The sequence below is a fragment of the Hordeum vulgare genome, unplaced genomic scaffold, assembly GCF_904849725.1.
Source record: "Hordeum vulgare subsp. vulgare unplaced genomic scaffold, MorexV3_pseudomolecules_assembly, whole genome shotgun sequence".
In the NCBI taxonomy this organism is placed as follows: domain Eukaryota; kingdom Viridiplantae; phylum Streptophyta; class Magnoliopsida; order Poales; family Poaceae; genus Hordeum; species Hordeum vulgare.
In genome coordinates, this window is record NW_025422518.1 from 70,677 (window position 1) to 93,181 (window position 22,505).

A 22,505-nucleotide genomic window follows, 5' to 3' on the forward strand; every position below is an offset into this window, starting at 1 on the left:
CATACTCAACTCAGCCCTTCCTAGAATGCGGTATTATCTGTCCCGATAAATAGATAATTCCAGGAGTAATAAATAGGAGTAAATTAAATAAAGTATTGATATAATTGGAATTGCGGAAGCAAATACCAATTTACTAAAAAAAGAAAAAAGTATCTAATCGAAATCGAAAGAACTTTTTTTTTTAGGATTAAACAAAAGGGTTCGCAAATAAAAGCGCTAGTGCCACAACTAGTCCATAAATTGTTAAAGCTTCCATAAAAGCTAGACTAAGCAATAAAGTACCTCGTATTTTACCTTCTGCTTCTGGCTGTCTCGCAATACCTTCTACAGCTTGTCCTGCAGCAGTACCTTGACCAACTCCAGGTCCAATAGAAGCAAGCCCTACGGCCAATCCAGCAGCAATAACAGAAGCAGCAGCAATTAGTGGATTCATGGTGAGTAGTTCCTCGTGTCAAAAAAAAAGAAATGGTTAAGGATACAATCAACCAAAAAATTCTTACTTCTAAGCTCTATTGGGGAGAAGTAAAGTAACTAAAAAGTACAAATTGAAATCAAATTGAAATGTGAATTGTCCGAACTACATAGAAGGGAATTCTATATCCATATATCGGATTAGATAATGAATCTAACCTAGGAATATATAATATAATATCAATATCCTATATACATTTGTTTCTTCTATTTTGTTTGCATATTTTCTCATTTTCTATTGAATCGGATTCTAAAATCATTGCTTAAAGTGGAAACCCGCATAAAAGAGGACTCCACTTATAGATATTAAGGATATTTATTATAGTATAGATCTAGCCTGACTCCACCCTCCTTAATGCATATATACTTTGAAAATTCCATAATATAGTCTATTCTATTCTCTCTCCTACAACTCTAGGCTATATATTCATACGCATTTCTAACTATTGCAACCAAGCAGATTATCTGGAACCATGCATGAATTGAGCTAAGCTGAAAAAAAAAATACTATATTCCAAAACTAGTCAATTCAATGATGACCCTCCATGGATTCACCTATATAGGCTGCGGCTAATGTTGCAAAAATAAGAGCTTGAATACCGCTTGTAAATAATCCAAGAAACATGACCGGTATAGGGATTACTAAGGGGACTAAAGAAACAAGAACAACAACGACTAATTCATCCGCCAATATATTCCCGAAAAGTCGAAAGCTAAGCGATAATGGTTTTGTGAAATCTTCTAGGATGTTAATTGGTAAAAGGATTGGGGTTGGTTTAATATATTTCTCGAAATAGCTCAATCCTTTTTTGCTAAGACCAGCATAAAAATATGCCGCTGACGTGAGTAAAGCTAAAGCAACAGTAGTATTTATATCATTCGTGGGCGCTGCTAATTCCCCATGGGGTAACTCTATAATTTTCCAAGGTAAAAGAGCACCCGACCAATTTGAAACAAAAATAAAAAGGAACATAGTTCCAATAAAGGGAACCCAGGGACCATATTCTTCTCCAATCTGAGTTTTGCTCAAGTCTCGAATAAACTCAAGGACATATTCAAAAAAATTCTGCCCGTCGGTCGGGATGGTTTGTGGATTCCGAACAGCTATGACAACTGAACCTAGCAAGATAGTAATTACGACCCAAGAAGTGATGAGTACCTGGGCATGAATTTGAAAACCTCCTATTTGCCAATAGAAGTGTTGGCCTACTTCTACACCCGATATATCGTATAACCCCTTGAGTGTTTTAATGGAACAAGGTATAATATTCATATTGTCCTCTGATAAAAATTGAACTTCAAAAAAGGAATTCTTTTGATTCAACCATCTCTTTCTCAACTCAGCAACTTGAACTATTAATTTGATATTTAGGATACCAAGAAAGCACATCAGATCATAATATATATCAATACCCTCTAATATATATCAATATTCCCCTTCTTTTTTCTATGCAAAACAAATTCTATGCAAAAAAAGATATAGTAAGTCATTCCATAAATCTACGCAGTTGTCCAAGAATTCACTATATATTCTTAATCAACGATTTCTTATATAGAGAGAACGGCCCTCACAAATTGAAAATACTAATTTGTTAAGAATCAATCGAATTGAAGTCATAGTGTCATCGTTGGCTGGAATCGATATATTCGCGAGATCCGGGTCACAATTTGTATCGACTAAAGAAATAGTAGGAATTCCCAAAATGGCACATTCCCGAAGAGCTATATACTCTTTTTGCTGATCAAGGACGATCACAATGTCTGGCAATCTCGTCATATATTTGATCCCGCCGAGATACCTTTGTAAGGTAGATAATTTTCTCTTCAAGATTGCCACATCTCTTTTTGGGAGATGGTGGAATTTTCCCATTTTTTCTTCCGCTCTTAAGTCTCTAAATTGAGAAAGTCTAGTTTTCGTAATCGACCAATTCGTTAACATACCACTGAACCACTTTTTATTAACATAATGACAACGAGCCCTTATTGCAGCTGATGCTACTAAATCTGTTGCTCTTTTTTTGGTACCAACAATTAAGAAACTTTTTCCCTGACTTGCTGCATCAAAAACTAAATCACAAGCTTCTGATAAAAAACGGGCCGTTCTAGCGAGATTTATAATATGAGTACCTTTACGCTTTGCCGAAATGTAAGGGGCCATTTTAGGATTCCATTTCTTAATACCATGACCAAAATGAACTCCTGCTTCTATCATCTCTTTCAAATTAATGTTCCAATATCTTCTTGTCATTTTTTCCACACTTCCTTTTTTTTTCATCCTAACATTCCATTACGGAATTTATTTCTTTTTGAAGATTAAGAAAGATCCGAAATAGCTTGAAATAAATAAAATAATAATTGTTCTGAGAGAACCTTGTACTAAGAGTTGGCCATTGATACATTGATACATGGTATAAACAAAACCTTAATTTAATGAATTAACTGACTTGTTTTACTTATTAAAATAAAAATCTTAAAAATCTAAAATTTAACCTGTTAGTGTTCTAAGTTCAAAAGTCTAGTAAAGTAAAAAATATGTTTTATGTATCCTTAGGGTTAAATGTTAAATGGGGGTTTTTATGTCTCATAAAAATTGTTTGTTACGTCAGAATCTGAAGAAACTAATTCTGTATGGAGAAACAAAAAATCTCTCATTTCCGACGCGAATAGATTTTTTTTTTTTATTTCGAAATAAAGGTTCTTGTCTTGTGGGGAACGATGCACAAATTTTTGGAATCCGGTACCAACAGGTATAATCCCCCCCAGAACTACGTTTTCTTTCAAGCCTTTCAACCAATCAATGCGACCTCGTAGGGCAGCTTTTGCTAAAACTCGAGCAGTTTCTTGAAAACTTGCTTCAGATATGAAACTTTGGGTATTCAGGGAAGCCCTTGTTATTCCCAATAAGATTGCCCGATAATAGATCGATTCATCCAAAGCTCGCCCTGCTCGTTCCGCTCGCAATAGTCCGATTAATTCCCCAGGCGAAAAAACATTAGACATTCCATCTTCGGAAACCCGCACTTTTGATGTTACTTGGCGTATAATAATCTCTATATGTCTATTATGGATCTGTACCCCTTGGGATCGATAAACCTTTTGGATTTTATTAACCAAAGAAATACGACTTTGGGCTATGGTTAGCTCAGCTCCAATCAAGAATCCCCAAGGGACCCCAAGAATTCTTGGTATACGCTCATTCCAATCCTCAATTCTCCTTTCGAGATTGGGGGATAATGAATCAATTGAACGCGCTTCAAAGATTTGTTCCACTTTTGGAAGACCTTGCGTTATGTCACTAGATCTCGATTTTTCATATATAAACGTAACTAACCTATCTCCCTTGTAAAGGATTTCTCCATAATGACCATTAACAGTTGCTCCTGTAGTGGCCAAATAAGGTTTAGCTGCTCTTATAACAAAGGAATCCATATTTACACTGAAAATTTGACCAGATTTTTTTATGTGCGATTTAAATAGACATACATTTTCACAAATAAATTGTCCAAGGTGAATTATTGCCAATGTCTCTTCCCAAGAATCATGATGGACAAAGTGACAATTCAAAAGGAATGGATCCAACATTATGTTACTATCGAAATTGGAAATCCTTTTATTTTCATCTATTAAAGAGTATTTAAGTTCTTGAAGTACTTGGAAGGTTTGTTTCAAATTGTCAACGAACAAATATTTTTTTAGCAGGATTTTATTATGCGTTAGTAAATAGTAAGATGAAGAAAAATGCGATATACTAGCTACAATAGCCCCTAAGGGCCCAAAAATTTCTAGAATAGGAATTCTAGGATTCCATTCTTTTATCGCATTGGGATGTTTTGAATTCTTGAATAAACCAATTCGAGAACAGTTGGATGCCGACAAAATCATCAAAGATTGGTATTCTTTATTTCGATTCAACAAAGTGCCAATAGCTTCTTGATGTTGGCTAAGTGATTCAATCTTCGCCTTGGAATAAAAAGAATTGCTATTGGCGCGATCTAACCTATTATGGGGAGTCGGTCCTCCACTTGTCCTATCATACCTTTTTCGTGTATACGAAATAGTGGACTTGACTAACTCAATTCTTAGGAAATCGCGAATAAGATCATTTGCTCTTACCTCAACAAGGGAAGCACCAGCCTTTTCTTTTTCTTCTTGTTCCCAATTCACTACTAAGCAAGTTCTAACAAATTGACTATTTGTGTGATAAATTCTTTGAGTTAACTTGCTATTTTCATGATAAATAAAATTGACAAGTCGAATTTGGAGATTATTTTCTTCTTGCAAGAGATCCTGCGGGAAAAGTGTTGCTAAATTTCTTCCTTCGTCCATTTCATATGCCACTGTAGGGCGAACGGAAACAAAATACTTTTCCTTGCTCTTGAGAATTTTTTTCCGTTGAACATAGACCCAATTTTTCTTTTTTTTTGATTCCTTAGAATCTTTTTTTTGTCTTTCTGGCGGTATCAAACACCCACCTAATATCTTATCTGCCTCTTCAGGAAAATGAATATCTCCGGAAAATATTTTGAGTTCCGTATGGCTTTTTTTTCTCTTCACTCGGACCAGTCCGCCTAGTCCACTTCTTGTATTTTTTGTGAGTTGTGTATCCACTCCAATAATACTATTGTCAAGTATCTTTAGGGATGAAGATCTCGGCAAGATATGAAGTTCTTGAAGAATGAAAAAAAACCGATCTACTTCTTTTTGGTATTTTAGACTAAATTCTTTTGTTCCTCGATGCTCAATCAAACCCTCTTTTTTTAAGATGGAATCTTCCTCTGGGCTCTCGTATTCGTCCTCTGAGTCTTCTTCTGAGTCTTCCTCTAAAGTACCATATTTTTCCTCGCCGCTTTCCCCGGGGCTGCCATATTCGTCTTCTGAGTCTTCTTCTAAAGTTCCATATTCGTCCTCTTGGGTCCTATATTTGCTCTCTGGGTTCCCATATTCCTCTTCTGAGTCTTTCTCTAAAGTCCTATATTCGTTCTCTGGGTTCCCATATTTGTTTTCTGGGCTCCCATATTCGTTTTCTAGGGTTTCATATTCGTATTCGTCTTCTAGGATTCCATATTTAGATTCTTCTAGGGTTTCATATTCGTCCTCTCGGGTCCTGTATTCGTGTTCTAGGGTCTCATATTCCTCTTCTGAGTCTTCCGCTCGAGTCCTATATTCTTCTTCTAGGGTCCTATATCTAAATTTAACAATTCCTGAACCCTTTTTATCTTTTCTGTATCGGGGATCGTCAAAATAAGCAAAAATAGTATTTCTACGTAAAACACCCATAAAGGGGATTTCAATCGAAATCCCAAAACAGGATATTAGTTCTTTCTCTTGTTCTTGATGATATTGTAATGGAATGACGAACCTATTTCTTCGCTTTTTCGCCAACAAATCTGAATTATCTTGAAAAATAGAAGGATAGATCAAATTCCAATGGCCATTGGACATGATTCGATCCGACGTTGAATAATCAAGAATTTCCCTATCTTTTTTACCATAAGTATTCATTTGATCTTGATCCTTGTGGAGTGAAAAAGACGCTATACTGGATCTGCACATACTTACGGATAATATCCATAAATGGCTTGTTTTTGGTAATCGACGAAGATTACCATATTGATATTCGGGCGCATGGTAAACATCAGTACTCCAGTGCATTTCGCCGTCTGATTCAGAATAAATATGCTTTTGTACCCTTTCTTTAAAATGTAAAGTGGACGTTCCGGCACGAATCTCCGCAATTACTTGTTCAGATTTTACATATTGATCATTTTGCACTAGAATCAAGCTTTTTGAGGGAATATTCACACTATATAGAATATCTTGACTCTGAATAGTTACATGCAAGTCTATATAACATAGAAAAGCAGGCTGTCCATGACGGGTACGTGTGGGGTGAACCAAATTCTCATTGAATTGGATTTTTCCATTCGAAGGGGATCGTACAAGGTCGGCAGTACCCCCTGTGAATACTCCGCCAGTATGAAAAGTTCTTAATGTTAGTTGAGTCCCTGGCTCCCCAATTGATTGACCCGCAATAATACCTACGGCTTCTCCCAATTCCACCAGATCACTATGAGTAGGACTCCGGCCATAGCATAATTGACAGATCCAAGAAGTGCTTCGGCAAGTAAAGGGGGTTCTAATATATATTGGTTGTGCTCGAAATGGTTGTGCTCGAAAGGCAGTTATGAATCGATTGACTAATCCAATTCCAATATCTTGATTTCGCGCGGCAATGCATCGTGAACCGATATATATATCGTCTGCTAATACACGACCAATTAGTGTTTGGACAAAAAGTTTTTCCGTCATCCCATTTTGAGGACTTACAGAAATACCTCGGATAGTACCACAATCTCTTCTACGCACAATAATATGTTGAACTACTTCAACAAGTCTACGTGTAAGATATCCAGCATCTGCTGTTCGTACAGCAGTATCTACAACCCCTTTGCGGGCTCCATAGCAGGAAATTATATATTCTGTCAAAGAAAGTCCCTCGCGTAAATTGCTTTGAATAGGTAAATCAATCATTTGTCCTTGAGGGTCCGACATTAATCCTCTCATACCTACTAATTGGTGTACTTGAGATGCATTTCCTCTGGCTCCTGAAAAAGACATTAGATAGACTGGATTAGAAGGATCCGTTATCCGAAAATTTGAATTCATTTCTTGTTTCAAATATTCACTTGTCGCATACCATATCTCAACAGATTGGCGTAATTTTTCTACCGCGTGTACAGCCCCATAATAATAGTGTTTCTCCAAAAGAAAACTCTGTTGTTCCGCGTCTTGGACTAACCATCCCTTAGAGGGTATTGTTAAAAGATCCTCGATTCCTAACGAAATCGATGTAGTAGTGGCTTGATAGAAGCCCAGAGTCTTTAGTTGATCCAGTATATGGGATGTATATCCCATTCCAAAATGATCTATTAATCTGCTAATAAGTCGTTTCATACCAGTTCCGTCTATCTCTTTATTATGAAAGACCAGATTGGCCCGTTCCGCCATACATAAGTACCCCCTTTTCGGCTGAGTAGGATTCGACAATTGCTGAGTAGGATTCGACAATGGGCCTGAGTCAGTGATTCGAAAATTTAATTAACTTAATTGCCTCAATCTCAATCTGGATTCGCGTGGCAAATAATGATGATACTAGGGAAATCGGAATGCCCCCCGAAAGCAAAGGGGAGGGGCATCGCCGAATCTAACTTTCTTGTTTAGGTAGTGTATGAATAGGCCTGACTAAATCCTTGTACGGCTTCCTCTATTTCTCTATAAAAAGAAATATGACCAAGAGTGGTTCGAATGTATATCGAACGAATTTCTTTTTTTCTATTTCCCATTATTAGATAGTGAGCATAAATCTCATGATAAGTCCCCAAAGATTCATATTGAATTTCAATCGGAACTTCTCTTGACCCAATGACGCGTTGATCCAGGTTCCATCGTAGCCACAAGGGACTATCTAAACTGATTAGTTTTTGTCTATAAGCTCCCAGTGCATCATAAGAACTAGAAAAATGGGGTTCTTTATCTTTCCTATACTTAGAATTATTATTATTGTAATTGACTTTTAAATTTGGATAGTTTCTGAAACTATTATATCTATTTGCACAAATACCTCGACGCTTTCCAATTGTTAATACATAAAGCCCGATAAGCATGTCTTGGGTTGGTACGCAAATAGGATCCCCAATAGCAGGAGATAAGAGATTCATATGAGAAAACATAAGTAAACGGGCTTCCGCCTGAGCTTCCAAGGATAAAGGTAGATGAACAGCCATTTGATCTCCATCAAAGTCTGCATTGAAACCCTTACACACTAATGGGTGTAAAGAAATAGTACGCCCCTCTACTAAAGTGGGTTGAAAGGCCTGTATGCCTAATCTATGCAGAGTAGGTGCTCTATTTAACAGTACAGGATGTCCCCGCATAACTTCTTGAAGTATTTCCCATACAATGGGTTCCTTTTCCCAAATTTTCCTTTTAGCAATCCTGACATTAGAAGTGGCGCGTTTCGTGATTAAATCGCGAATTACAAATAGCTGAAAAAGCTTTATTGCTATCTCTAGAGGTAATCCACATTGATGTAATGAAAGCGAAGGACCCACAACAATGACAGAACGCCCCGAGTAATCGACCCGTTTCCCAAGCAGAGTCTCGCGAAACCTTCCCTCTTTACCTTCAATTACATCTGAAAGTGATTTGTATACTTTATTGTGACCATCCCTCGTCGGTTGCCCGCGGGACCCACTATCAAGAAGTGTATCCACGGCTTCTTGTACCAATTTTTCCTGGCACATTACTAAATCTGCTGGCGCTAATTCACTTCTTTTTAATAGATAGGCAAGATTGTTGTTCCGACGGATAACTCTCTTATAAAGTTCATTAATGTCTGAAGTCACTACTTTATCTCCAGACCTATAAACAATAGGTCTCAATTCGGGAGGAAGAACCGGTAATAAGCACAAAACCATCCATTCTGGTTCTACATTTGTTTGAATAAAATGTTTCGCCAATTGCATGCGTCTAATCAAAAAAACTTTTCTTATTCGTCTTTTTCTATCTTCCCACTCATCTCCACTATACCCCTCGTCTTCTAATTCCTTCCATTCGACCAAAGAATTCTCTATAATAATTCGCAAATCCAAATCTGCTAATTGTTCTCTAATAGCACCTGCTCCTGTCGCAATTTCCCGATTTCGAAATGTTGCAAAGCCTGGGGTAGAAAAAAAGGGAGAAATGCTGTGGTTACAGGATGCAATTTCCTCTTCGAATAAACCTCGTAATCGTAAAAAAGTGGGTTTTTTAGTGCTGGGCCTAGCAAAAGAGAAATCGCCGTATACTAGGCCCTCCAACTTCTTAAGAGGTTTATCTAAAAGATTCGCGATATAACTAGGAAGACCTTTCAAATACCACACATGAGTCACGGGACATGCGAGTTTGATGTATCCCATTTGATATCTTCGTATCCGAGAATCCACAAATTCTACCCCGCATTTTTGGCAAAATCTTTCGTCTTCGTTTTCAGCTCCGCTCGCTCGAGAATTGCCACAACCGCAAATCCCGCTTTTTATGGGTCCAAAGATTCTTTCGCAAAACAATCCATCTTTTTCTGGTTTATCGGTTTTATAATGAAAAGTAGAGGGCCTTGTGACTTCGCCAACGGCTTCTCCATTAGGTAGGTTTTTGTTAGCCCAAGCCTTTATTTGTTGAGGGGAAACGAGTCCAATTTGAAGTTGTTGATGTTTATATTGGTCAATCATAAAATAGAAATAAGAAAAGAATTTATATTTATTCCGATCAAACTTCCTCCCTATTAACCTGGAAGTTCTTTTCAGATACAAGGAAATGATTCAGTTCTAGAGCCAAAGATCGTAGTTCTCGAACGAGCACTCGAAAAGATTCTGGAGGATCCTCATGATTAGGTATTCTTTTTCCCCAGATCGTAGCATTAAGTATTTCTTGGCGAGCTATAAGATGGTCAGATTTATAAGTAAGTATCTCTTGTAAAATATGAGCAACACCAAATCCTTCTAAAGCCCAAACTTCCATTTCTCCTACTCGTTGTCCCCCTTGCTTGGCTCTTCCTCTAACCGGTTGTTGTGTAACAAGTGAGTAGGGCCCAGTAGAACGCCCATGAATTTTCTCATCAACTTGATGAATTAATTTTAAGATATAGGACTTCCCTATTAGAACAGGTTGCTCAAAGGGGTCGCCTGTTCTTCCATCAAATATTCTGCTTTTTCCCGGGTACTCGGGTTCAAATACCCATGGATTTTTTGTTTCTTTACTGGCTTCATATAATTCTGAAAACACAAGTTTTCTTGAAGCCTCTTGCTCATATCTCTCATCAAAGGGTGCTATTCTATAATGTTTCTTTAGCAGATCCCCCGCTAATCCGAGCGAGCTTTCAAATATTTGTCCCACATTCATTCGGGAGGGTACTCCTAAGGGATTGAAGACCATATCAACGGGTGTTCCATCTTGCAAATAGGGCATATCTTGCCTAGGCAAAATTTTGGAAATGATCCCTTTATTCCCATGTCTTCCGGCTACTTTATCCCCAACTTTGATTTCACGTTTCTGTAAAATATATACACGAACCATTATGTCGAGGGGGTCCCTTTGGATCCATTTCACATCGATAACGCGCCCTCTTCCACCTATAGGTAATTTCAGAGAAGTTTCTTTTGAAGTGGAAACCTCAAGGCCGAATATGGCCCGTAATAATCCAGCTTCTGCGATATATGATGATTCGCTCGCTATCTGAGGCGTTAATTTACCTACTAAAATATCACCAGTTTCTACCCAGGATCCCAACCTAACAACTCCATTTTTGTCCAAATTGCGGAGTAAATGTTCTTCTAGATGTGGTATTTCTTTAGTGATTTTTTCAGCGGAGCCCTGGCTTGTCGTATCCGTCTGAATTTCATATTTCCGGATGTGAAAAGAGGTATAAATATCCTCATATACCAAACGTTCGCTAATTAGTACTGCGTCTTCAAAATTGTAACCTTCCCATGGCATATAAGCTACTAATACGTTTTTTCCTAAAGCAAGTTCCCCCCCAACTGTAGCAGCTCCTTCTGCTAAAATTTGTCCTTTTTTAATGGATTTACCCCGTGGAACCCGAGGTTTTTGGTGCATACAAGTATTTTTGTTAGAGCGACGGTGGTTAACTAAAGGAATACTTATAGTCTTCCCACTACTTGATAAAAGTATCTTATGACTATCAGTAGAAATGATCTTTCCCTCGCGTTCGGCTATAACGGAAACCCTCGAATCTAGAGCTGTTTGGCGTTCCAATCCAGTTCCAACAATGCATTTCTCGGACCGAGAAAGTGGAACTGCTTGGCGCTGCATATTAGAACTCATTAAAGCCCGATTCGCATCATTGTGCTCAATAAAAGGAATGAGAGAACCCCCAATAGAAAAATATTGGAAAGGAAAAATACTTCTAACATGAATCTGTTCCCATGCAATAGTCAAGAATTCTTGGCGGTATCTAGCTGGAACAACCTGTTCTTCCTGAATACCTTGATTCAAGGACAAAGAATTTCCTGCTGCTATCATATAATACTCATCTCTATTTGGTGATAGATAAACCACCTGTCTCTCTTTTTTTTCTTTTGCTTTCTCAGCAGATATTTCATAAAACGGACTCTCTATAGATCCCCACAAGTGATCAATTCTCGCATGAATTGCTAAGGATCCAGTAAGTCCAACATTGATTCCTTCAGACGTGTCAATTGGACAAATACGCCCATAGTGACTCGGATGAATATCTCGGCTCCGAAAACTTGCGGTTCTCCCCGTCAACCCTCCAGGACCTAAACAACTCACTTTTCGCCCATGAACAGTTTGTGTCAATGGATTCGTTTGATCAAAAACTTGAGATAATGGGTATGTGCCAAAAAAGGTCTCATAAGTAGTTATTAATAAAATTGAAGTTGAAGTTGGAGTTACCAAAGTTTGGGGAGTCGGTTTCGATTGACGTATGAATACTCTACGAATAGTTTTTTGAACTGCATGTTGTAAACGACCAAGAGCCAATCCGAATTGATCTTGTAACAGATCCGCAACCGAACGAATACGTTTATTTTTCAAGTGATTCATATCGTCATCGTCAAGTATACCCGTTCCAAATTTCATTCCAATCAAATGATCCGTAGCGGCCAATACATCTCGTGGTAACAAGAATGTATTGTTCTGAGGTATATCAAGATTAAGTCTCCGATTCATATTTCGTCGACCAATCCTTCCTAATTCACATTTTTGTTGAAAAAATTTCTTTTGTAATTCCTCGCATAAGGACTCCGAAAATACCAGGTCCCCACCTACACAAGCAAATTGTTGATAAAACTCCAAAATAGCTTTTTCTTTTGACTCAATCCTCTTCTTCTCCTTAGCATTCGGGAAAGACAAGAAAATTTCAGGGTAGGAAACATTATCTAGAATTTCTCTTAGATTCGAACCCATAGCTGATGATAGAACTAGAATAGATATCTTTTGTTTTCTACTCACGCGAGCCCATATCCTTTCTTTTTTATCAATTGCTAATTCCGATCTCCCTCCCCAATCTGATATTATAGTCCCGGTGTAGATAGAAATTCCCTTATGATCTAATTCCGAGCGGTAGTAAATACCAGGACTTAGCAATATTTGATTGATCACAATTCGGTATATTCCATTTATAATAAAGGTTCCTAAGGAATTCATTATAGGAATGTTTCCGATAGAAATGGTTTGCTTTTGCACATCGAAACCAAAAATTAATCTCGCAGATACATATAATTCGGAAGAATAGGTGAGTGATTCATACACAGCATCTCTTTCTTTTATCGAGGGTTCTAGCAATTGATATCCTTTCGCAAATAATTGAAATGCAATTTCGTGATCTGGATCTTTAATTGTTGGAAACTTGTCAAGTTCTTCTGCCAAGGCTTGATTAATGAACCTAAAAAATCCCTCGAATTGGATCTGACTAAATCCGGGTATTGTGGACATTCCCTCGTTTCCATTCCGGAGCATCTTAATCTTAAGTTTCCTGTTTATCAAAGAAAAATTCCATTATCAGCTCACTCTTCATCAATCCCTACGGATTGATCTAGCAATCATGGAATCTATATTCTGTTTACTGAATCACATGAAATTCTAGGGAACTCCACATACGTATTTCATATATGTATTTCATACATATGAATAGAGACCATTTCGACGAAAATTCTAGTTTACCAGGGGTACAAATGAAATGAAAATGAATTGCTAAAATATTCCTACAAAAAAAATTATGCCACTTATACTTTATAATATTCTAATCAGATTGAATGGCAAAGATTTCTCATTTTATCCCCTTTCTATGAATGTAATAAAGCCGTAATATAATACACTAGAAAGTTTTACTTTACTTCGATTTAGAATAGCGTGCTTACTTTAATTTCTAAAAATAATTTGAGGGTTCTTTTTTATTTCGGATCGGAGTAGTATAATTGCTAGAAAATTAAGTATTTCATTGTGGAATTCTAAAATAAAGTAAGTCCCTTTTTTAAGTACATGCCAATCTAATTATCCACCTCTCCCCATATCCATGCTTTTCTTTTATCGTAATTTCACTTGGGTAGGCCAAGATAGTCAGGTTATACTCTAATATCAGAGCAAATTTCCTTTTTTTATTCAAGATATTTAATTTAATACTTTGAAAAATTAAAGCACGATTCCCCATAGAGATATGTACATAAAGGGGATCTTTGGATAATAATGCTGCTCGGACCTAAAGTTCACCTATACACGGATTAAGCATAAAGCCATAATATTTTATTATGCCATTGAAATTGAAGGGGGGGAGATAATACCGATTTAAGAGTAGTTCACTACTGCAATTCAAAAAAGAAAGAGAATTCTAGTTAATGGTTCCAATTTGTTCTGAATTTTGCAGCCTGTGACTAGAAATCCACTTTTCTTCTTTTTCATCTCAATAGAAAGAAATGGGAAGTTTTATTGTGTTAGCAATGTATGTTTTAAGATAGAATCTATCGAGGAGAATAATCGAAACTGGATCAAAAAAAGCAGGAGTATCTTTTTTGAAAAAGATTGGAAAAAAGTAAGTTTAATTATATTCAAAATAAAAGAAAGGGGCTTTTCGTAAGAAAACGTGGATGAATACTTGCTGTTTTCTAGATTTTCGATCGGATTTTTTGGCGGCATGGCCAAGCGGTAAGGCAGGGGACTGCAAATCCTTTATCCCCAGTTCAAATCTGGGTGCCGCCTGATCAATAAAATACTTAGGTTTTCTAGTACTGATCGAATTCAATCAATTTTTACTTCGCATAAGTTCGGGCAAGAGAGTAACTAAGCCTGCCGATACTGGGTTTAGAGAAACCATACCATAGTTCTATCCTTAAACTAGGGTTAGGGTTTGTTTTGGCGGTAGTGGCCAAAATGGTTATCAATAGGGGTGAGGTAGTGTTTCCTTATTCTTTTATTATATGAATTTGAATTGGTTCTTAATTGATTCGATTTGAGAATTTTTAAATACGAGGATAAGATGTCAGAAATCTTGGTATCCAAAGAAAGGTCCCTAAGGGGCATTCTTCTCTTTTTCAATCTAAGATTCCAGAAGGGACTCCACGAAAGAATATCAAGACTTCCTAATTATCATACATTTTTTTATCGTACATCTTATGTGACCTACATACACTAGAGTAACAAAAGGAATAAAAAATCTTCCTATTCCCGCTTCTTCTATTCAGGACATCATTCCCGTACTCTTTCTTTTTTAAGGTAAGGAAAAAAGGGCTTTATAGTATCGTATTTTTAATGCTCTCTAATTCTACAAGAATTCCTATAAGAATTTGTTAGGAGTAAATTCCTTGAACTGATTGATCCATGGCCTTAGGGCAGAAGCCCTTTTTGACTCTGTACCCTTGATTCCACTATGATTATTGATCAATAGTAGAATAATCCCTTCATAGAAATAGGAGACATAATTTAGATGGATATAGTAAGTCTCGCTTGGGCTGCTTTAATGGTAGTCTTTACATTTTCTCTTTCACTAGTAGTATGGGGAAGGAGTGGACTCTAGGGATACGATACTACTAATTGATTAAGTAATCAAATTGTTGTATCAATTCTTTTTTTAATTGATCGTTTTGCATTAATTATTTTGTCAAACGTTATTCTTTAATCTTTTTCTTTAGTTTTGTTTCACTCCTGTAAGAAACTCTTGTATTGTAAGAAAGAGCCATTATACCAATTAAGAATTTCTACTAGAAATGACTAATGGTTAAAAAAAGTTCTATACATAAGAAAATTAGACTTTCTTCCACGGAACTATTCACGGCATATCACACATTTTCCATTTGTTTTATACTCTTTCTTTATTCTTAGAATAATTTTTATTCTCTTTTGAAGCATCTCGCGGGATATTTAAGCATGAAAGATTCGCTGGTTTTTTCCTTTTACTTTTTACTATAGTCTATTCTTATATTATTTTTCTTTCCTTCCATGGATTCTTTGGTCAAGAATTGTCTTCGATTTTTTTATTTTGACCTGATTGAAATTAAGTGGATGCAATGAAAAAAGAAATTGAATTAGACTACTTAACTATTTCAATCTACTAATCTATTCTATGTAGATTCAAAGATAATATAATAGAAAGACTCTAAAGTGTCGTAGAAAAAACTATATGTAGTTCTTTCTACCACACTTTAAGATTCCAACCAGATCCTTTCATTTAAGACTTGGATTTTTTTTATTTAATCCCTTTTTCATTTCTTCAATGATTAATTGGAATTCCACTTAATTATTTTGGCTGACTGTTTTTACATAAATAATAAGTAAAAAAGAAGTAGGAATTAGAATGAACAGTGCAGTAGCAATAAATGCGAGAATATTGACTTCCATAACCTCTTTATTTTTTATTTTCACAATAACTCGGGATGTAATCCCATGGAGAGGAAAAAGGGGTATCTTGTAAATTCAAGGGTAGGGCTTGCATTCTGATAATACTGAATCAATTCAATATTATGAATATCGGATCTATCAAATCAATTCATGGATGAGAGTTATATAGTATAACATAGGAAGATCCTATATCCATACTAAGACCAAAATGGGTTTTTTGATTGGATTAGGAATTCCCTCTTTTTTAATCCTTTTTTTTCTACTTTTTCTTTTCTATATCTCTAACCCACGAGCTTTCTTAATCTTATACAATTTCTCTTCCTTTTTCTTATAGTTATACATACAATTATGTATGTATTATATGAGCAACTTTCTATGGGTCACATAGACATCCAAATAAGCAGTAGAAGTGAGATGGGGAAAAGAGGTCTGAAATAAAAAGGGAATACAATTTATGTATGGATTCCGGTAAAATACCGGTACTCTATTCCATAACAGTGGAATAGGAAATTAAGATGAGGATGGTATCATCATAAAGAAAGATAGAGTAATATCCTAAAATTCTACTAATCCACATATCGTATGTGTGTCTTTCTTTATCTTTATCGATCGGGAGTAGTGAAAAAAATTCCTATACTCCTTCCCTCCCTCTTTAATGAGAGATGCAAAATAAAAAAGTGAAGTAAGGGTGCCCTATGGGTATTTGATCTTGCTCCCTGCCCCTTTTTTTTCATGGAAAAAGGAAATATGAATTTCTCCATTCATTGAACCCTAGTTCGGGACTGACGGGGCTCGAACCCGCAGCTTCCGCCTTGACAGGGCGGTGCTCTGACCAATTGAACTACAATCCCCGCGGGGTGTATGGCATACCCATTCTTAAATAGAACCATAAGAAGATTCGATTCGTCTGTCGTACTCTAAGAAATAGACGAATCATATACTACATACCCACATATTAATATTATATTATACGTGGGTATAGTGAGAGTGACATAACTAGTATGTCGTGATTTTTTATCACTAAAAATGGATAATAATCCACCCTTCAACAAGAAAAACTCTTTTGTTTGTAAGAAAGGAATGAGAGAGATATGGATTAGAAAAAAAAATCCCCTTTTTTATTTCTCTTTTATTTCTATAGATCAGACATTTTATTTTATGGGAGAAAAACAAAAGGATTTAGTTCATATTCACGAAGCCCTAGATTTTTGGGCCGAGCTGGATTTGAACCAGCGTAGACATTGTCAACGAATTTACAGTCCGTCCCCATTAACCACTCGGGCATCGACCCAGGAAGAATTTATTCTAGGGTTTTTGCTAATCTATGATTAACCTCCTTTCATAATACTCCCTACCCCCAGGGGAAGTCGAATCCCCGCTGCCTCCTTGAAAGAGAGATGTCCTGAACCACTAGACGATAGGGGCATCACTAGACGATAGGGCCATATACAACCGCTCGTGATTATACTATAATCATAGTATGAGCAGTTTTTTTGAATTGTCAATATACTCGAAAAGTATAACTAGATCCAAAGCAAAGAGTTTTTCTAACTTTTCTGCTATGTTTTCATCTAGGATTTTTTTAGTTGATGGTTAGATTAATTCATGGATCATCCTCTACCTTTTAGGGAAATTCATTTTAAATGTATAGAATAAGAATGGATTACTAAAAGGGATTCTAGATTAGTTCAGTACAGGTAGTTATTTTATTGATCTAAGATAAGATGAAAAAGAGTCCAATTTTTTTTTTATTTCCATTCCGTGCTTCATTTAGTGTTCAGACCAAAAATGCATTCATCCCGCACTAAGTCATAAAATTCTCTAAAGAGAAAGCTTCAAAAACAAAGAAAAAAGCGAATCAATTTAGTAGAAAAGTACTCTATCAGATTCGAACCAATGACTTACGTCTTAGCACGAGATTACTCTACCACTAATTTAAAAAGCCCTTTATCGGATTTGAACCGATGACTTATGCCTTACCATGGCATTACTCTACCACTGAGTTAAAAGGGCTTTTTATTTAATTCAAAAATTTGCCACTTTGATTTCCCATTATGGGTCTACTGCATAATGTACATATTATATATATATAATATATAGAGATATAGAGAGAGACATTATGTATAGATTGTATATGTATTGATATCTTGAGAGCTCAAAATAAAATTAAGAAAAAAAAACATACCCAACTCTTCTTGGTTCATGGTTTTCCGTTTCCGAAGGCTAGTAAAATAGGCGGATTCTGGAACCCCAAGGATTCAATGGTATATGGAAAATATAAGATTTCCAATCCTAGCGGGAAAAGGCAGGGAACAGATACCCAATAGGATAGGATCCTTGGGAGGAACTTTTGGTAATGGCCTTGATCCTCTATGCTATTTTTTATGTGTTCTTAGTTCTATTGAACTTTTTTGATTCTTTTAAACAAGAATCTAATAAACTAGCATTGAGTCAGTGGAAAAAAGGAGAGAGAGGAAAGTGTTAAATGGAGAGAGTCGACTAATCATAGACTTTTAGGATCTTCTTTACATCAGGTAAATCTGTCAGCCCTGTCCGTTTTTTTCTTTAAGTTACGACTCTTTAAGTTACAACTCTTTGCTTCTTACTTCTATCAAGCCATAGGGAAAGTCTATGATGAATTTGGAAAACTCATCTCACTCTTACTCTATGGCTCGGACTTAATGGGGGAAGAAAACATCTTCTATAATTTCTTTTTTGTTCAATTCTGGACAAAAAAGAAAAGGAAAAAAGGAATTTATAGGGACAGTGTTACCCCCTATATCCCCTAGTTTATATTGTAGGAATAATAAAACAATTTAGCAGTCTGGCACACTTACGTCCTCGCAAAGTAAATAATGATTATTGTAGTCGTAACCGTAGAATAGGATAGGATCCTAATCAAAATAAATACATTTGGTTCAGGCGCTATTAGCAGGGTAAGAAGAGATTTATTTTACAGACCAGAGGGAGAGGGGCTATCTAAATCCTAAAGTAAAGGCGCGCGATCGAAGTAGAAGTACCAATGGCTCAGTGTCATGAACCTTCTCCATCTGATTCAATAAGGGGGAATTAGCCTCCTTGTCAAATGGCTATCCTTGACAAAGGGTACCATTTATACCATAATATACAATGTAGCGGGTATAGTTTAGTGGTAAAAGTGTGATTCGTTCTATTAATAACTGAATTTGAAATGATATACTTAAGGCATCCTTAAGTTTTTTTTTATATTCCGATGAAAACTTTAGTTCTTATAAAGGATTAAATCCTTTTCCTCTCAATAGCATATTGAGGAAGAATATACATTCTGGCGATTTGTACCCAAAAACTAATTTAAATTGCATCCAAAATAAAAATTGGATTATGATATGAGTACAGAGTCGCGAAGCATAATTTTGCATTGGATTTAAGTATTCCAATTTTGAAAATATGAGTAAAGGATCTATGGATGAAGATACAAAAAAGTTGATTTCCAATCGTAACTAAATCTTCTTTTGTTAAAGGATAAGGAAGCCAAATAGCTAAAAAACGATAGTTTTGGTTTACTAGAACCATCCGCATATTGTTTCAGCTCGGTGGAAACCCAATTCTTTTCCTCAGGATCTCTTGAATGAAATTAGGGAACGAAGTAAGTAGATTAGATGGATTTAGATAGAATTTCTATCTCCTACTCTATAAGGATCATCTAGAAAGCAGAGAGCTTTGGTTCCATTCAAATAGAAAAGCTGACATAGATGTTAAGTGGTGAGAATATCCATAAAGGAGCCGAATGAAATCAAAATTTCATGTTCGGTTTTGAATTAGAGACGTTAAAAATAATCAACCAACGTCGACTATAACCCCTAGCCTTCCAAGCTAACGATGCGGGTTCGATTCCCGCTACCCGCTCCATTCTGTATAAAAGGAGTATTCTATTTGTCTAGACATGTTAAAGGCTTGTATTCAAGCCTTTTTTGTCCACCAGTTTCTGGTACTACAGAGCGGAGTAGAGCAGTTTGGTAGCTCACGAGGCTCATAACCTTGAGGTCACGGGTTCGATTCCCGTCTCCGCACTTAGCAGTCTCTATAAAAGGAGTATTCTATTTCTCTAGATATGGTAGAGGGGCGTATCCAACCCTTTTTTATTCATTAGTTCCGGGCCCTAGAGGGCAAAATTGAGCAATTTGCGAAGCCACTTGCCTTCACAAAAAGAAGGCGCAAGGCTTCTCCCTACCTTGCAGAAAATAAAAATGAAATGAAAGGGACAGTCTACCTCTCCCTTCCTTTTAAAAACAGTTTGCCCGTTGTTTGTCTCAGTTAATACCCAATTTTGGGGCTCTGTTGGCTAGTTCTATTTCTGCCTCCGGAGCGCCCTCTTTTTTTGAGGGGGATGCAAAGGAAGGGTAAATATAGTAAGGGATACGGCACTAGACTAATACTTAATTAATACTTAATTTAATATAAGTAGTTAAACAATTAACTAGACTAAACTTTTTATCATAGTACTTTGATAAATTAAGCGGGCGAGCGGCGGGAATCGAACCCGTATCTTCTCCTTGGCAAGGAGATGTTTTACCATTGAACTACGCTCGCTACGGTATATATTTTATAGCGTATATCCGCTTGGGTCGACCGTCTATGTCTGGGTCGACCGTTTCATTTCATTTTCTATTCTATTATATTAGATATTAGAGTTTTCCTTTTTTTATTATCTGTCAATGAATATTCTAATGGGAATTTCATAATACTGAAAGAGAAGAGCTAGCAATTCGGAACGCAAATTGCGTTTTAATACGTCTCACTATTCGAATTTTTTAAATGGCCTTTATTATTTCTTTTTTATGGGGTTACTAAATATTAACCAAATTTAATTTAAGAAATGAGAGAATTCAGAATAGCTACGAGAAAGACTAGTCCAATCCATAATGATGTACCGGAAAATACAACATTTTTATTATTTGACCAACCATCAGGAGAAGCAAATACAAGGGGTACACTAATTACTAAGACTGAGGAAGTCGCAATTAATGCAAAAACAGCTAATTGGAAAGCAATAGTCATATTTCTAATCCTCCAAGCTACCATCAAATAAAGTTGACTACATATTTGATCCCTCACTTAACCAAAATTGTAAAAAAATACAAGAAGTAGGAGGGGTTTAATCATGAATCCATTGATTCTTCTCTTTAATTAAAATTTATTACTTAACCTCTTTTTTATTTGGATATGGGGGTGAGAGGAGGTTATTTAGTCTTTATTTCACAAGCGGGTATAGCGGATCCTGTATCCGTGTATACAGTATACAGAGATATATCGAAAAGGAACTTGTATCTGATATCTTTCTAGAGGTTAATAAATATTTTTATTTTTTATATGGCTATGTTCTATTTGTAGGAGTAAAATAAGGATTAGGCGGTGGAGAGATGGCTGAGTGGTTGATAGCTCCGGTCTTGAAAACCGGTATAGTTCTAGGAACTATCGAGGGTTCGAATCCCTCTCTCTCCTTTTGCTTATTGAATACGTTTGTTTCTTTCATTTTTTTTTATTCTGTCCCTTATCTTTCTTTCATAAAAAGGAATGAATGGCTCGGCTAGATAGAATAACCGAGCCAGAACAGAAAAAAAGTAGAACAGGTATAAATAAGAAAATCTTAGTTAAGAGGGTTCATGTAAAGAACAGGTTCCAAATCACGATCGATTCCCTTTTCAAAACCTGCTGCAGCAGCTCGGGCTCTTCCTGCATGCCATAAATGGCCCACAAAAAAGAAGAATCCTAGAACAAAATGAGAAGTTGATAACCAACTTCTAGGAGAGACATAATTAACTGCATTGATCTCGGTCGCTACGCCACCCACGGAATTTAAAGAGCCTAAAGGAGCGTGGGTCATATATTCTGCTGAGCGCCGTTCTTGCCAAGGTTGTATGTCTTTTTTCAACCTACTCAAGTCCAAACCGTTGGGGCCCCTTAGAGGTTCTAACCATGGAGCACGAAGGTCCCAAAAACGCATAGTTTCCCCTCCAAAGATAACCTCCCCAGTTGGGGAACGCATTAGATATTTCCCTAAACCTGTGGGTCCTTGAGCGGATCCCACATTAGCTCCAAGACGCTGGTCTCTAACTAGAAAAGTAAATGCTTGAGCTTGAGAAGCTTCTGGCCCGGTGGGTCCATAAAACTCACTCGGATAAGCTGTATTATTGAACCATACAAAACAACAAGCGATAAAACCAAAGACAGATAAAGCAGCTAAACTATAAGACAAGTAAGCTTCTCCAGACCATACAAATGCACGGCGAGCCCATGCGAAGGGTTTGGTTAAAATATGCCAAATTCCCCCAAATACACAAATAAAACCCAACCATACATGTCCACCAATTATATCTTCTAAATCATCTACACTAACAATCCACCCTTCTCCCCCAAAAGGAGATTTTAGTAAATAACCAAATATAACACTGGGACTAAGGGTCAAATTGGTAATTTTTCTTACATCTCCCCCCCCAGGGGCCCAGGTATCATATACACCGCCAAAATAAAGAGCCTTGAGTACTAGAAGAAAAGCACCTAGACCTAACAAAATTAAGTGAATACCCAAAATTGTAGTCATTTTATTTCTATCTTTCCAGACATAACCAAAGAATGGAAAAGATTCTTCA

At 36.5% G+C, this 22,505-nt stretch overlaps 6 non-coding genes across 6 annotated transcripts; 3 read left to right on the forward strand and 3 right to left on the reverse strand.

Annotated features, from left to right (window-relative positions):
* The first annotated feature begins 14,170 nt into the window (after window positions 1–14,170).
* TRNAC-GCA lies at window positions 14,171–14,241 on the forward strand. The gene has a single exon. It is a non-coding gene; the product is annotated as a tRNA-Cys (tRNA).
* Window positions 14,242–17,085: 2,844 nt separating this feature from the next.
* On the reverse strand, window positions 17,086–17,167 carry TRNAY-GUA. Its single transcript has one exon. It is a non-coding gene; the product is annotated as a tRNA-Tyr (tRNA).
* Window positions 17,168–17,817: 650 nt separating this feature from the next.
* On the reverse strand, window positions 17,818–17,889 carry TRNAT-GGU. Its single transcript has one exon. It is a non-coding gene; the product is annotated as a tRNA-Thr (tRNA).
* A 1,963-nt stretch (window positions 17,890–19,852) lies between these two features.
* TRNAM-CAU lies at window positions 19,853–19,926 on the forward strand. Its single transcript has one exon. It is a non-coding gene; the product is annotated as a tRNA-Met (tRNA).
* A 448-nt stretch (window positions 19,927–20,374) lies between these two features.
* On the reverse strand, window positions 20,375–20,445 carry TRNAG-GCC. Its single transcript has one exon. It is a non-coding gene; the product is annotated as a tRNA-Gly (tRNA).
* Window positions 20,446–21,269: 824 nt separating this feature from the next.
* Window positions 21,270–21,357, forward strand: TRNAS-UGA. The gene has a single exon. It is a non-coding gene; the product is annotated as a tRNA-Ser (tRNA).
* Window positions 21,358–22,505: the final 1,148 nt, after the last annotated feature.